We start from the raw sequence: 12,348 nt of genomic DNA, 5'->3' as shown, positions 1-12,348 counted from the left end.
CTAAATCCTTTAAAATGCATGATTTAATGCATGATTTGGCCAAATCAATTTCTCATGGTGAAATTTGTATTTATGAAAAGTGGAACAAGTAAAACAATCTCAAAAAATGTCTACCATTTATATGCTCATAATTTGATTGATCTTCGCTTAGTATGCAAAAGTAATTACTTGGGGACACTGATGTGAGATACAGTTGGTGATTGTTAAGTGCTTGTGTATTAGTAATACAAAGTATTCTTTTCTTGCGTTGAGCATTACTTTTATAAGGTTTTAACTCTAATACATGTGTATTTGTAATACTTTGGTGCATGTAGGATTATGGAGCCAAATATGAAGGAATAAATGCGAAGTCACAAGTTGGGTTTAAAGATACATGAATGTGTGACAACCTCCATGTATTCAGGCAATCACATGGTTTGGAGGGCACATAAAGGCAGTCACATTTACGTATTCCAACTCGTGCAATGATAGCAAGATCTTCACCAATGAGTCTATTTATTGAAGAAGCAGCATGATCTACGGCATAAACGTGTGCCCGTTTATGTTGCCTCGATGAAAAACGTGGAATCGGGAGCATTTTTTTGGTGGGGGTACTGTAGCAGGTCACTGTAGAAATTTAATATAGCGTTTCCTTGTCACGAGCCCGCGGAAAATCAGGATTCAAGAGAATCCACACACCTGTGTGTAATTTTCCACAGGGGCGTGTGGAACATCAACATGGCCGTGTGGATGCCCGATTCCAGCCTATTTAAACCCGCGATTCATCCCGATTGGAGAGACATTTTCCACATCTTTTTCTCCAACTTTTGAGAGTCTTGTGGCTAGGGTTTAGAGAGGTATTGGCAAGACTTTTGGAGTTGTTCTACGGCTTTGACACCGTGTTTCTCTTGGAAGATGAGTATTGGAGGAGCTTTCGTCGGCACTGATCTGGTAAGCTGTGCCCTAAGCTTGACGAGGGGACTTTTGGAGAGAACGAGGCTACTCCACAAGACCATCGATACAACTGCTGAGGGGGTTTTCCTATGGATTACTTGTTTTTACTTTTCGATTTTACTATTGATTATATCTTGCTCCATGGAGAGCTAAACCCCTAGTGGGTACTTGGATTTGTAAACCCTAGGATGTATTTGTTTCATTAACCTTTTATTATGCTTTCCTTAATTGATGTTTTCAATTGAGTTCCAATCTTCACTGCTTGTTTGAATGATTTCGTCCTTAGAGTCACACTAGGGTTGAGAGTCCATCTTAGTAGCCTTTGTGGATGAGTGACACACCATGAGGACTAGACAAAGCTAGATTGGAGAAGGTCGAGAGGGTGAGTCGAGAGGTAGCGGAGCGTCCCCTTCCCCTTCTGATGTGATTTATCCTACCTCCATTTCCTAGAGTTCTTTGTGGTCACAATAGAGTGAAAGTGCTAAAGGATGAACTCCGTTGGGGCTTAGTTACGTGAGCGACAGAGTGAAGCGTTGAAGTGAACTTTAGTATCTGGGGCTTAATTTTGAGTAGGGGCCTTTCTCCTGGATCAAAGGATTAGGTATACATATAGGAATAGGGTTTATCACTTGGAATCCCTAGAGCTTCTTGCAACTTTACACAGTGTGAGGTGTTCAGACTGATCGATTTCTCCGCCCGGGTCATAGTGCAGAGTTAGTCACGGTTGACCTTAGGTTTGGGACCATGTATTTTAAGATATCCACAACTCATTGAGTATTAGTTAGGAAGCATAATAGTTGGTTTTGCACTTGAAGAGATAATCCTAGGCGGAACAATATCCGAGTACCCCACTTCTTATCGATTACCTTTCCTCTCACTTATTTGTGCCTCTCTTTCTCATTTCTTTTATTTTTTCTACATTACATCTTATCAACACAATCATTGATTTCATCTTCTCTTGGTTAAGTAACAATCTTGGTGTTTTATATTCCCCTACTCCTTGTGGATACTTTACCCACTCACATGGGATTTATTACTTCGACAAACCCATGCACTTGTGGGTCACACGCAAGGGGTGTGTCAAGTTTTTAGCGCCGATGCCGGGGAGTAGGCGTTTAAAGATACTTTGTACTTTGCTATCTTAGCTATTCATTTATTCATTCTATTTCACATCTCCTTATTCTATCATCGTTCTAATTTGTTTTCTTTCTTTTGGTGCAGCTTCAGGTTATAACCCAAGGGAACCCTTCGATATATATTAAGGTGATCCTGAACTTGAATATACACTCAGAAGAAGGGGTAAAGAACCTGTGCAAGAACTGTCCAATCAAGCTGAAATAGAAGTTGAAGGGTCAAATAATATGCTAGAGCAGAATGAACAACAGAGAACACTTTTCGACTATGCCAAACCCCTAGTTTTGGGCACACAATCTAGTATTGTGTGACCCCTGATTACAGTTCCAAATTTCGAGCTAAAGCCGGCATTCATCCAAATGATTCAACAGTCATCTCAATTTAATGGTTTGGCTGATGAGGATCTAAACAATCACATCGAAAACTTCTAAACTTCTTGGAAGTTTGTAACATGCTAAAGATCAACGGAGTTTCAGACAATTCTATTAGATTGAGGGCTTTCCCATTTTCTCTCAAAGAAAGAGCTAAGCAGTGGCTTCATTCCTTGCCCAAAGCATCCATCACGACTTGGAATGAGATGGTCGAAGCTTTCCTTCCAAGATACTTTCCTCTGAGAAAACCAACAAAGCCTCGTAATGAGATATTATCGTTTGTTCAGATGGATCTTGAATCTTTGTTTGAGAAGTGGGAGTGATTTAAAGATCTCTTGCGGAAGTGTCCACAATACGGATTTCCCGAATTGATGATCATTCAACCTATTTACAACGGGTTGAACCCAAGTACAAGATAACTTCTAGATGCCACCGTAGGAGGTACAATGGGGAGTAAGACTCCTGATGAAGCCTGATAGTTGGTAGAAGAAATGGACATGAATAGCTACCAATGGAATGTAAGGAAAAGAAAGAAAGTGGCCGGATTCGATGAGATCGATGCAGTTACATCTTTGGCAACCCAAGTAGAGGCATTGATTAAGAAATTTGATACATTGACTTCACCGAGGGTGGCCACTATCACGAGTTGTGATGGTTGTGGAGGGTTCACATATGCCGTTTGATTGTCCTATTTTGATTGCTACTTTAGACCCGACAGAACAAGTAGACTTTGTAGGCAATTCGGGAAGAGTACAAGGTAATCCTTATAGCAACACCTATAACCAAGGGTGGAGGAACCACCCCAATTTCTCATGGAGTAACCAAGGGCAGCAAAATGGTCATAGCATGATCAGGTTTTCAACAACAACAAGCCCCAAACATGGAAAATAGAGTTTCAGGCTTGGAGACCCGGATGACCGACATAGAGAAAGCCTTGATCAGATTTGTGCAATCATTGGATACACGGTTTCAATCAATCGAGGCTACACTTTGCAATCACACCGCTTAATTGCATAATTTAGAGAACTAAGTGGGGCAAATTACAAAGTCTCTATCAGAGAGACCACAAGGAAGCTTGCCAAGTAACACTGAGACCAACCCACAAGAACATGTGAAGGTGATCATTTTGAGAAGTGGTCGTGAGGTCGAGGGTAGTCTTCCAAGTGAGAAGACCAATGTTGAAAGCACCCGTGGTCGAGGAGGTTGAGGAAAGAGTAAACAAAGCGAAGGAGATGGTACCCCCACCTTACAAGCCAAGAATCCCTTACCCTTCAAGATTGAAGAATGACCAAAATGATGAGCAATACAAGAAGTTCTTGGGTCTGTTCAAGAAATTTCACATCAATATTCCTTTTGTAGAGGCGTTGTCTCAAATGCCTCGGTATGCTAAGTTCTTGAAAGATCTTTTGACCAATAAGTGGAATTTAGAAGAGAGTGCATCGGTGATCCTAGATGCCTATTTATTCGGCGGTGTTGCAAAAGGAATATGCGAAACAAGAAGAAAGACCCCGGAAGCTTCATCATCCCATGCAACATTGGTAATTTGGGTGAAGAAATGGTATTGGAAGATTCAGGGAGCTAGTATCAACGTCATGCCATACTCGTCCTTTCAAAAGCTAGGCTCAGGAGAGCCTAGGCCCACTCGGGTGACATTATGATTGGCGGATTGAACGGTGAGACATCCGAAGGGCATCATTGAAGACGTGCTTGTCAAGATTGACAAGTATATATTTCCTGTAGACTTCATAGTGTTGGATGTCGATGAGGATGCGGATGTTCCTTTGATACTTGGGAGGCCATTCTTGCGCACTTCCAAGGCACTTATTGACATGGACGGTGGGGAGTTGACATTGAGGGTGGGCGATGACAAGTTGATCTACCGCCTCGCCAAAGCCATGTGACATTCTCTTTGACTTTAATGATACTCTTTATTTACTTGACACTACTGATGAATTAAGTGATGAATATGTGCAGGAAATGTTGAATCTGGACCCGTACGAGGGGTGCTAGACCAAGAAGTGGAGGAGGAAGAAGTATTAGTGCTTGGTCTAGAGGAGAAAGTACCATCTACCCCGGGGATAGTAAAAACGGTGCTCCAGAAGATGAAGTGAGCATGGAGACGCCACAAGAAACACCCTAAGGCTGTTGAGGATGTGCAAGAACAAAATGAGGGTAACAACCACTCAAGTAGTATCAAGCTCGATAACTTTCCCTCTACCTTCAAAAGACTATATTCATCATGCTTCCAACTCATGGGTAAGAGGAAAACCTTCATCTATGAGCCCTCGTGAGGTAAGACAAGGTACGCCAAGCTAAGTGACGTTAAACAAGCACTTCTTGGGAGGCAACCCAAGTTTTTACTATTTTTCTAGTCGTTAGTTTAGAGTGTTTTCATGAATAAGGCTTTAAGTATTGGTGTTGTGATCTGGAGATGCTTCTGCTATGATCTTCTTGTGGATTATCTGGTGTTGTCGAGTGTTTAAATGTGTTTGGCGAAGTTGTTGGTCGTTTGAGTGAGTTTCCTCATGTTTTTCTCTGGTATATGTTGCATGCAAGGCAGACTCTGAGTGTGTATACACATTTAGAGATGTTCTGCAGAGCCTGCAGTTTTTCTAAGACATCTAGAGAAAGCGCACGACCGTATGGAATTTCCACATGGCCGTGGGTCTCTACTGTGAGCTCATCCCGAGAAGATACAGGGGTGTGGACTCGCTCTTGTGAATGACCTTGTGATGGTCACATGCCCGTGGGTAATTTCCGTATCGGCGTGTGTCTTCGGGTAGAGACTTAGAAATTTTTCCCGAGAAGACACAGGGGCGTGGACTCGCACCTGTAGATGATCTTGTGACAAACACACAGGCGTAGGTAATTTCCACACGCCCATGTGGATCTCTGCAGAAGAGTCCTCCTCCATCCTAAGAATACACAGAGGCGTGTGAGTGCCCCTCTGAGCTGGGCTTGTGAAGGTCTACGCCAGTGTGGAATTTTCGCACGGGCGTGTGTTACACTTAGAGAGTTTTCTCGGATGGACAGAGATGCCACAGGGGTGTGCGTCTGTCCTTGTGGGTTTGGCACACGGGCGTGGGGAATTTCCACACGCCCATGTGGGTGTGTTCAGAAGAATTGAGTTGTTTTCCCGAGAGCACACAGGGGCGTGCATCTGCCCCTGTGGGTCTCTCCTGTGGAGTCACACGGGCATGGGTAACTGCCACACACCCGTGTGGATGTATAGAAACGCAAGAGCCGCGGGTTTCCTTTAAAATCTTTTTGGTTTTCTTCATTCTTATACTCCCACTCACTCAGAGAACACTCTCCATTGCTCTCTCGACTTCGCACATCCGTTTATTGAAGTTTTGTTTGAGTTTTTCGGCTGATTTCAATGTTTTCATTTTCATTTCATCGGTAAACCCTTATTCTCTCTTTTCCTTCACCACAGTTGATTTTAATTGTCTAAATTGGTGAATGTTGTTCGTTTCTACAGAGTTAGATGATCATTGCATGTTTAGAACGAATTGAGAAACGATGTTAAGATGTATTTTTCGAGTTTTGGTATGCGACCGTGCGTGTTTCACTCCCCGTGGATGCACACGGGTGTGTAGAATTTCCGCACGAACGTGTGGATTTCTACAGAGTTACTTTTTGAATGCTTTTGATTGAATGTGTGTGTAATTCCAGCATATATGGCACCCAGGACCAAGATTTCCATCGGCAAACACCCTAGAGAGCACTCTCCTGAGATAGAGCACATAGAGTTTGGCATTCCCGAGCACCAAACTCGGTTCGAGCGATTGTCAAAAGCTTAGGTTTGATTAGACTCGATTCCCAGATGTGAGTGCGCTTAGAGAGATTCAGATGGGTGGTGAGATGGCAGATGAGGTGGAGGAGCTTCTCTCAGTTGGGAGTTGCTATAGATTACTAATGATTTGAGAGCCAGCTATATGTCAACTTATCTTGGAGGTGCTCTCATCCTTTGAGTTCGACATTTATACTCCATATTTGACAGTGTCGATGTTATACAGTTTAAAGCTCTCGGATAACACTTTAGCATGAGTGTCTCACAGTTTTCACTCCATCTAGGCTTGTATGATGAGGATTACACAGATACAGAGGATTACGGCAGTTTGTCTATGGACTATCAAGGCGCACTGACCACGCAGCTAGCATACAGAGTTTTATGTGGACAAGGGAAGTATGAGCCGGGCTGGTCTAAGCCCACGTGCCTATCCAGCCCGAGTTATAGATACATACACGAGATCCTCAGCAGATCAGTTAGCAGCCAAGGTGACAACACAAGTGTTTTAAGCCGCCAAAGAGTTACTCTAGTTGTATTCCATGGTCCAGAGAGAACTAATCCATCTGGGGCACATAGTGGCAGACTACTTGAGGCACCAGATCTAATACGCGAGAGTAGGAGTACTTTTCTCTGGTCCTTACATCACTAGAATTGTCATGGCCATGGGTCTGTTAGACGCCATCCGCGGGACTAAGAAGGCGATCATTCCCTCTCCTCTCACCCTAGACACGATGAGACTGATGGGGTTAGTGCGTCAGACACAGACCTGGAGGGTATACTTTGATTACGCCTTCCAGGGATAGCCGAGGATGGGGGTGACGCAGCTGAGGGGTTCTCAGCCGGCTCCTAAGCCTCAGCCATAACATGTGGAGACTGAGGCACCCCCTACAGCATAGGAGCCACCTCCGGTGCACATGTTTTCACCATCTCGAGCCTATGATCGTTTTGAGAGGCTCGAGAGTGTTGTGTGTTATGGACCAAGATCACTGAGGTTTGTGTGATGCAGGCTGCACAACACGTAGAGGTGATGGCGTCTCGAAACTTTACAGCAGTTATTAGAGCAAGACGTCGCCTCACCCTTTACCATGAGACCCAGGATTCTTCAGGCTTCACCAACACCAGTCGATCCACTAGTTTTAGCATCTTCACCAATAACAGCAGTAGATGAGCCCCAGCCAGACATCAACGCTTGATGTGTCTTTTCTTTCCATTGTTTTTACATTTTTATTTCATTTCCGTATTTTATTTTGGACTTGTACACTCATAAAGGATCTTCCTTCTAAGTTTACCTTTTATTTTTCTCTCGAGTTGTATTTCATTGCTTTATCTTTTATATACTCAAGTTTATTTTGTTTTTGTTTATTGTGCTTTCACTGAATCCCTTTGCGTATGCGTGCAGATGGTCTTGTCAGTATGGGAATTGAGAACTAGTCATGGGCATGGCCAAGGTGTTTTACACTTGGTCGTGTGTGCTTCACAACCCTTTGGAACTTCACTCCCAAAGATTTAGCTCCATTAAATGCAACATTAGGAGTCAGGGATAGTGTTGTTTCGATTGCCTTTTCCACATATTCTTGATTGTTATACTTGATAGTGAGCTTGCATGTGTTCATTGAGGGCAATGTACATCTTAAGTGTGAGGGGGAGTTCACATTGCACATGTCCTTTTACATAAGTTTTGATTGATATACATGCTCACATAGCCAATGAAGGTTCACTTTAGTTGCAATGATTGTATTCTTGAGTTTAGGAGAATTTTTAACATTAGATGTTCTCATGCTCTAGTTTTTACTTGAATTTTGTAGGAATTTTTGCCCGATTGACATTTGTTGCACCTCTCGTTCATGAAACTCTTTTGGAAACTCAAGGTCGATGTTCTAGGGACTAATTAGTTTTGTTTCTTGTTTTGTTATTAAAAAAATTGGAAAAAGAGAGAAAAATAGTTTATACTTGTTTGTGTGCATTGGGGGTGGAAAGAACTACCGCCTATGAAGTATGAAGCTACTCTCATAAGTCGGATACTAGTTATGCACTAATGAGAGAAAGAGATATCTCATGGGAATGAGTGAAAGCTACTACCGAAGTAGAAAAAGCTACCACCTCGAAAGTGTGAAAGCCACCTTAGTGCCCGCTTTGGAAAGGGCTACCTTAGAGGATGTGTGAAGCTACTACCATTCCTTTATTTTATTGTGTATTGTATATAAATAAGTCCCTTATTACTTAGAACTTTAAGGAGTATACTTTGGGTTGAATTGAGTGAGTTTACACACACTTACACGATTTCGGGTTTGTTGTCCTCTTTGATTCAAGATTTTAGCTAGAGCATTGATTTTTTGTATTTAGTGTTGAAATTTCAATTACTTAAAGAATGATCTTCTTGCATGCTTTGGTGAACCTAAGGCCAAGCACTTTCAATATTTCCTTCTTCTGTGCTTCAATGTTTTATTTTTCTGGAGAACAAGCAAAAGCTTAAGTGTGGGGGAAGTTTGATAAGTGTTTGTGTATTAGTAATACGAAGTATTTTTTTTTCTTGCATTGAGCATTACTTTTATCAGGTTTTAACGCTAATACATGTGTATTTGTGATACTTTGGTGCATGTAGGGTTGTGGAACCAAATATGAAAGAAAGAAGCCAATGTAGATCTGTGAATGCACTATTTGATGAAATCTTGGAAAGAATAAACGCCAAGACACAAGTTGGATTCAAAGATATATGAATGTGTGCCAACCTCCATGTATTCAAGCAATCAGATGGTTTGGAGGGGCACAAAGGCAGTCACATTTCACGTATTCTAACTCGTGCAATGATAACAAGATCTTTAACCAATGAGTGTGTTTATTGAAGAAGCAACGCAATCTACGGCATAAACGTGTGCCCATTTATGTTGCCTCGATGAAAAACGTGGAATCTGGAGCATTTTTTTGGTGCGGGGACTGTAGCAATTCGCTACAGCAATTACTGTTCACGGCCCGCGGAAAATGAGGATTCTAGAGAATCCAGACGCCTGTGTGGAATTTCCACAAGGGCTTGTGGAAATTCCATAGGGTCGTGTGGAACATCCACAGGGTGTGTGGATGCCCGATTCTAGCCTATTTAAAGTCGCAATTCAGTCCGATTGGAGAGACCTTTTCCTCATCTTTTCTCCAACTTTTCAGAGGCTTTGCGGCTAGGGTTTAGAGAGGTATTGGCAAGGCCTTTTGGAGTGGTTCTGCGGCTTCAACACTGTGTTTCTCTTGGAAGATAGCTATTAGGGGAGCTTTTGTCGGCACCGATCCGGCGAGGTGTGCACTAGACTTGACAAGGGAACCTTTGGAGAGGACAAAGCTACTCCACAAGATCATTGACATGAATACCAAGGGGGTTTTCCCATGGATTACTTGCTTTTACTTTCGATTTTACTATTGATTGTATCTTGCTCCATGGAGAGCTAAACCCCTAGTGGGTACTTGGATTTGTGAATCGTAGGATGTATTTGTTTCATTATCTTTTATTATGCTTTTCTTAATTGATGTTTTCTAATTGAGTTCCAATCTTGAATGCTTGCTGAACGATTTCTCCCTTAGAGTGACACTAGGGTTAAGAGTCCATCTTGGTAGCCTTTGCGGATGAGTGACACACCATGAGGGCTAGACAAAGCTAGATTGGAGAGGGTCGAAAGGGTGAATCGAGAGGTAGAGGAGCGTCCCCTTTTCCTTCTGATGTGATTTATCCTACCTCCATTTCCTAGAGTTCTTTACGGTTACAATAGAGTGAAGTGCTAAAGGATGAACTCCGTTGGGGATTAGTTGCACGAGCGACAGAGTGAAGCGTTGAAGTGAACTTTAGTATCTCGGGCTTAACTCTGACTAGGGGCCTTTCGCCTAGACCAAAGGGTTAGGTATACATATAGGAATAGGGTTTATCATTTGAAATCCCTAGAGTTTCTTGCAACTTTGCACAGTGTGAGGTGTTGAGACTGATCGATTTCTCCGTCGGGGCATAGTGCAGAGTTAGTCACGGTTGACCTTTGGATTGGGACCATGTATCGATACCAGAACCATTATGTAGGCTTTATCAATTGAAAGTGTTGAAATTGCCACATCTACATGCCTTGGCAATTCTATTTCATAACCTTATATACATTCAAAATTGGCACTTGTCATAAGACAATGATCCAAATTCTGATTTTTGTAGTGTAGTATTTCATGTGAAAAGGGGAGGAGGTTATAAGATTGCACAATTAAGAAATGTGATAAAGCCAAAGGAAAACTTTTGATTAAAGGCTTGGAGAACACTAACAATATAGAAGAAGCGATGAAGCCAAATTAAAGCAAAAAAAGTTATATCAAAGACTTAGGGTTTAAGCTGGACAGATATAGTAGGTGTTTGCATGCATGATGTGGAAGAAGAAGTACTTAAAGGGCTTTAAACTCATGCTGACTTAAATTATCTATGCATTGAGGGTACATGGGCTCCAAGTCTCCAACCTAGCTGATGACACTTGCATTACAGAAGCTATAAATAATAGAGTTAAATAAATGCAAGAATGGGGCACATCTTTCCGGTAGCACTTGGGTTGTTATCCTATCTCAAGGAACTAAACTTAGTTGACATTGAGAACTTAACAATTGAGGGTGATGATTCCGTGACTGAGATGTTTCCTTCCATAGAATTCCTTGAATTAAAGAAAGCAACAGTATCTTCCAAGGGCATGTCATCATCATCATCTCTAACAACACCAAAGAATCTCAAATTGTTTCCTTGTCTTAAGGTTCTTACAATAGAGGAATGCGATAGAGTGAACGGGGTACCCTAGCCTATGTTTTCCACTCTGAATTGTCTCACAATAATTTCAAGTAAGTGGCATTGTCTTGGGGTTAACAAGGTATAATCTGCCTTAATTAGTACCGAAGCTGAGATTAGTAACCTTAAAAATTCTGATTTCAATTTGATTTCTCAATCTCTCCTTATGGATCATTATCTAATCTAACTACTCTGCAGTGCCAGTGTAATATCAAATGCGCCCAACGCGCCTGCTTGTTGTGGATTATGGATGAAGATAAAAATACTAGCTTCTTTCATGCTATCACCCGTATTCGCACACACGCTAATCATATTTCACAGTTTGTTGATGCTCATGGGACTCTTTGCTGTGATCAAGCGAGTATTGAACAAGCCTTTCTCACCTTTTACAAAGATGTCTAGACCACCCCGAATACCATCTCAGTAGATATACTTGATGCACTTCCCAGTGACCTCCCTCACATTTCAGACTCAGACGCAGCTTTAATAGTTTGGAAGGTTACCAGAGAAAAAGTCTATTGCACCATTTTAGATTTCCCCACAAGTAAGTCCCCTAGCCTTGACGGTTTTAATGCTGAATTTTACTAGAATTTTTGGCCTATTATCGGGGATCAGCTTTATTTAGCCATTTAGTTTTGTTTCGATAAATCGCTTTTTGCCTTTCTCATAGGGGAAAACTTTTATCATCCTGATTCCCAAAAAAGATATGCCTAAACTGATTTTAGATTTCAAACCGATTTCTCTTAGTAACGTTAATTTCAAAATCATTTCAAAACTTTTCAGCTAATCATCAAAGCTTTTTCTCCCATATTTGATTGTTAGAGAGCAAGTTGGTTTTGTTTCTGATCGGTGTTCTTTCAAAAATATTATAGCAGTGTAAGAAATTGTGTATACTTTGGGAAATTGATGTAAAAAATCCCCCAAGGATGTTAATAAAATTAGGCATTGAAAAGGCATGCGATACTATTAATTGGAGTGCAATTCTTATCATTCTCACTCGTATAAATTTCCCTTCACTTTGGATCAATCTCCGGGATTTCTACTTGTCTTCAATCATGCTCCTTTTCTCTTCTAATTAATGGTAACCCATCTCCCTTGTTCTCCTTGTCTAGAAGGGTTCGTCAAGGAGATCCCATTTCTTCTTATCTATTTATAATTGTGTCTCAGATCCTTACTCCTATGCTCAATTTTAGTCTTGTGAAAGACATGGTCCTTGGATTCAACTCAAACCTAGCTCACAATTTTAGCCATCTCATGTATGCGGATGATCTAATCCTTGTCATCCATGCTTCTAGAAAAGCTGCCAGCTACATTAATCTCTATTTGGCTATATA

At 41.6% G+C, this 12,348-nt stretch overlaps 1 non-coding gene across 1 annotated transcript; it reads right to left on the bottom strand.

Annotated features, from left to right (window-relative positions):
- Nucleotides 1–2,693: 2,693 nt before the first annotated feature.
- Nucleotides 2,694–2,799, bottom strand: LOC120274341. Its single transcript, XR_005540868.1, has one exon. It is a non-coding gene; the product is annotated as a small nucleolar RNA R71 (small nucleolar RNA).
- Between the last annotated feature and the right edge of the window lie 9,549 nt (nt 2,800–12,348).

Source organism: Dioscorea cayenensis, chromosome 12 (genome assembly GCF_009730915.1).
Source record: "Dioscorea cayenensis subsp. rotundata cultivar TDr96_F1 chromosome 12, TDr96_F1_v2_PseudoChromosome.rev07_lg8_w22 25.fasta, whole genome shotgun sequence".
Lineage (NCBI taxonomy): Eukaryota > Viridiplantae > Streptophyta > Magnoliopsida > Dioscoreales > Dioscoreaceae > Dioscorea > Dioscorea cayenensis.
This window is presented reverse-complemented; position numbering and strand designations above follow the sequence as displayed.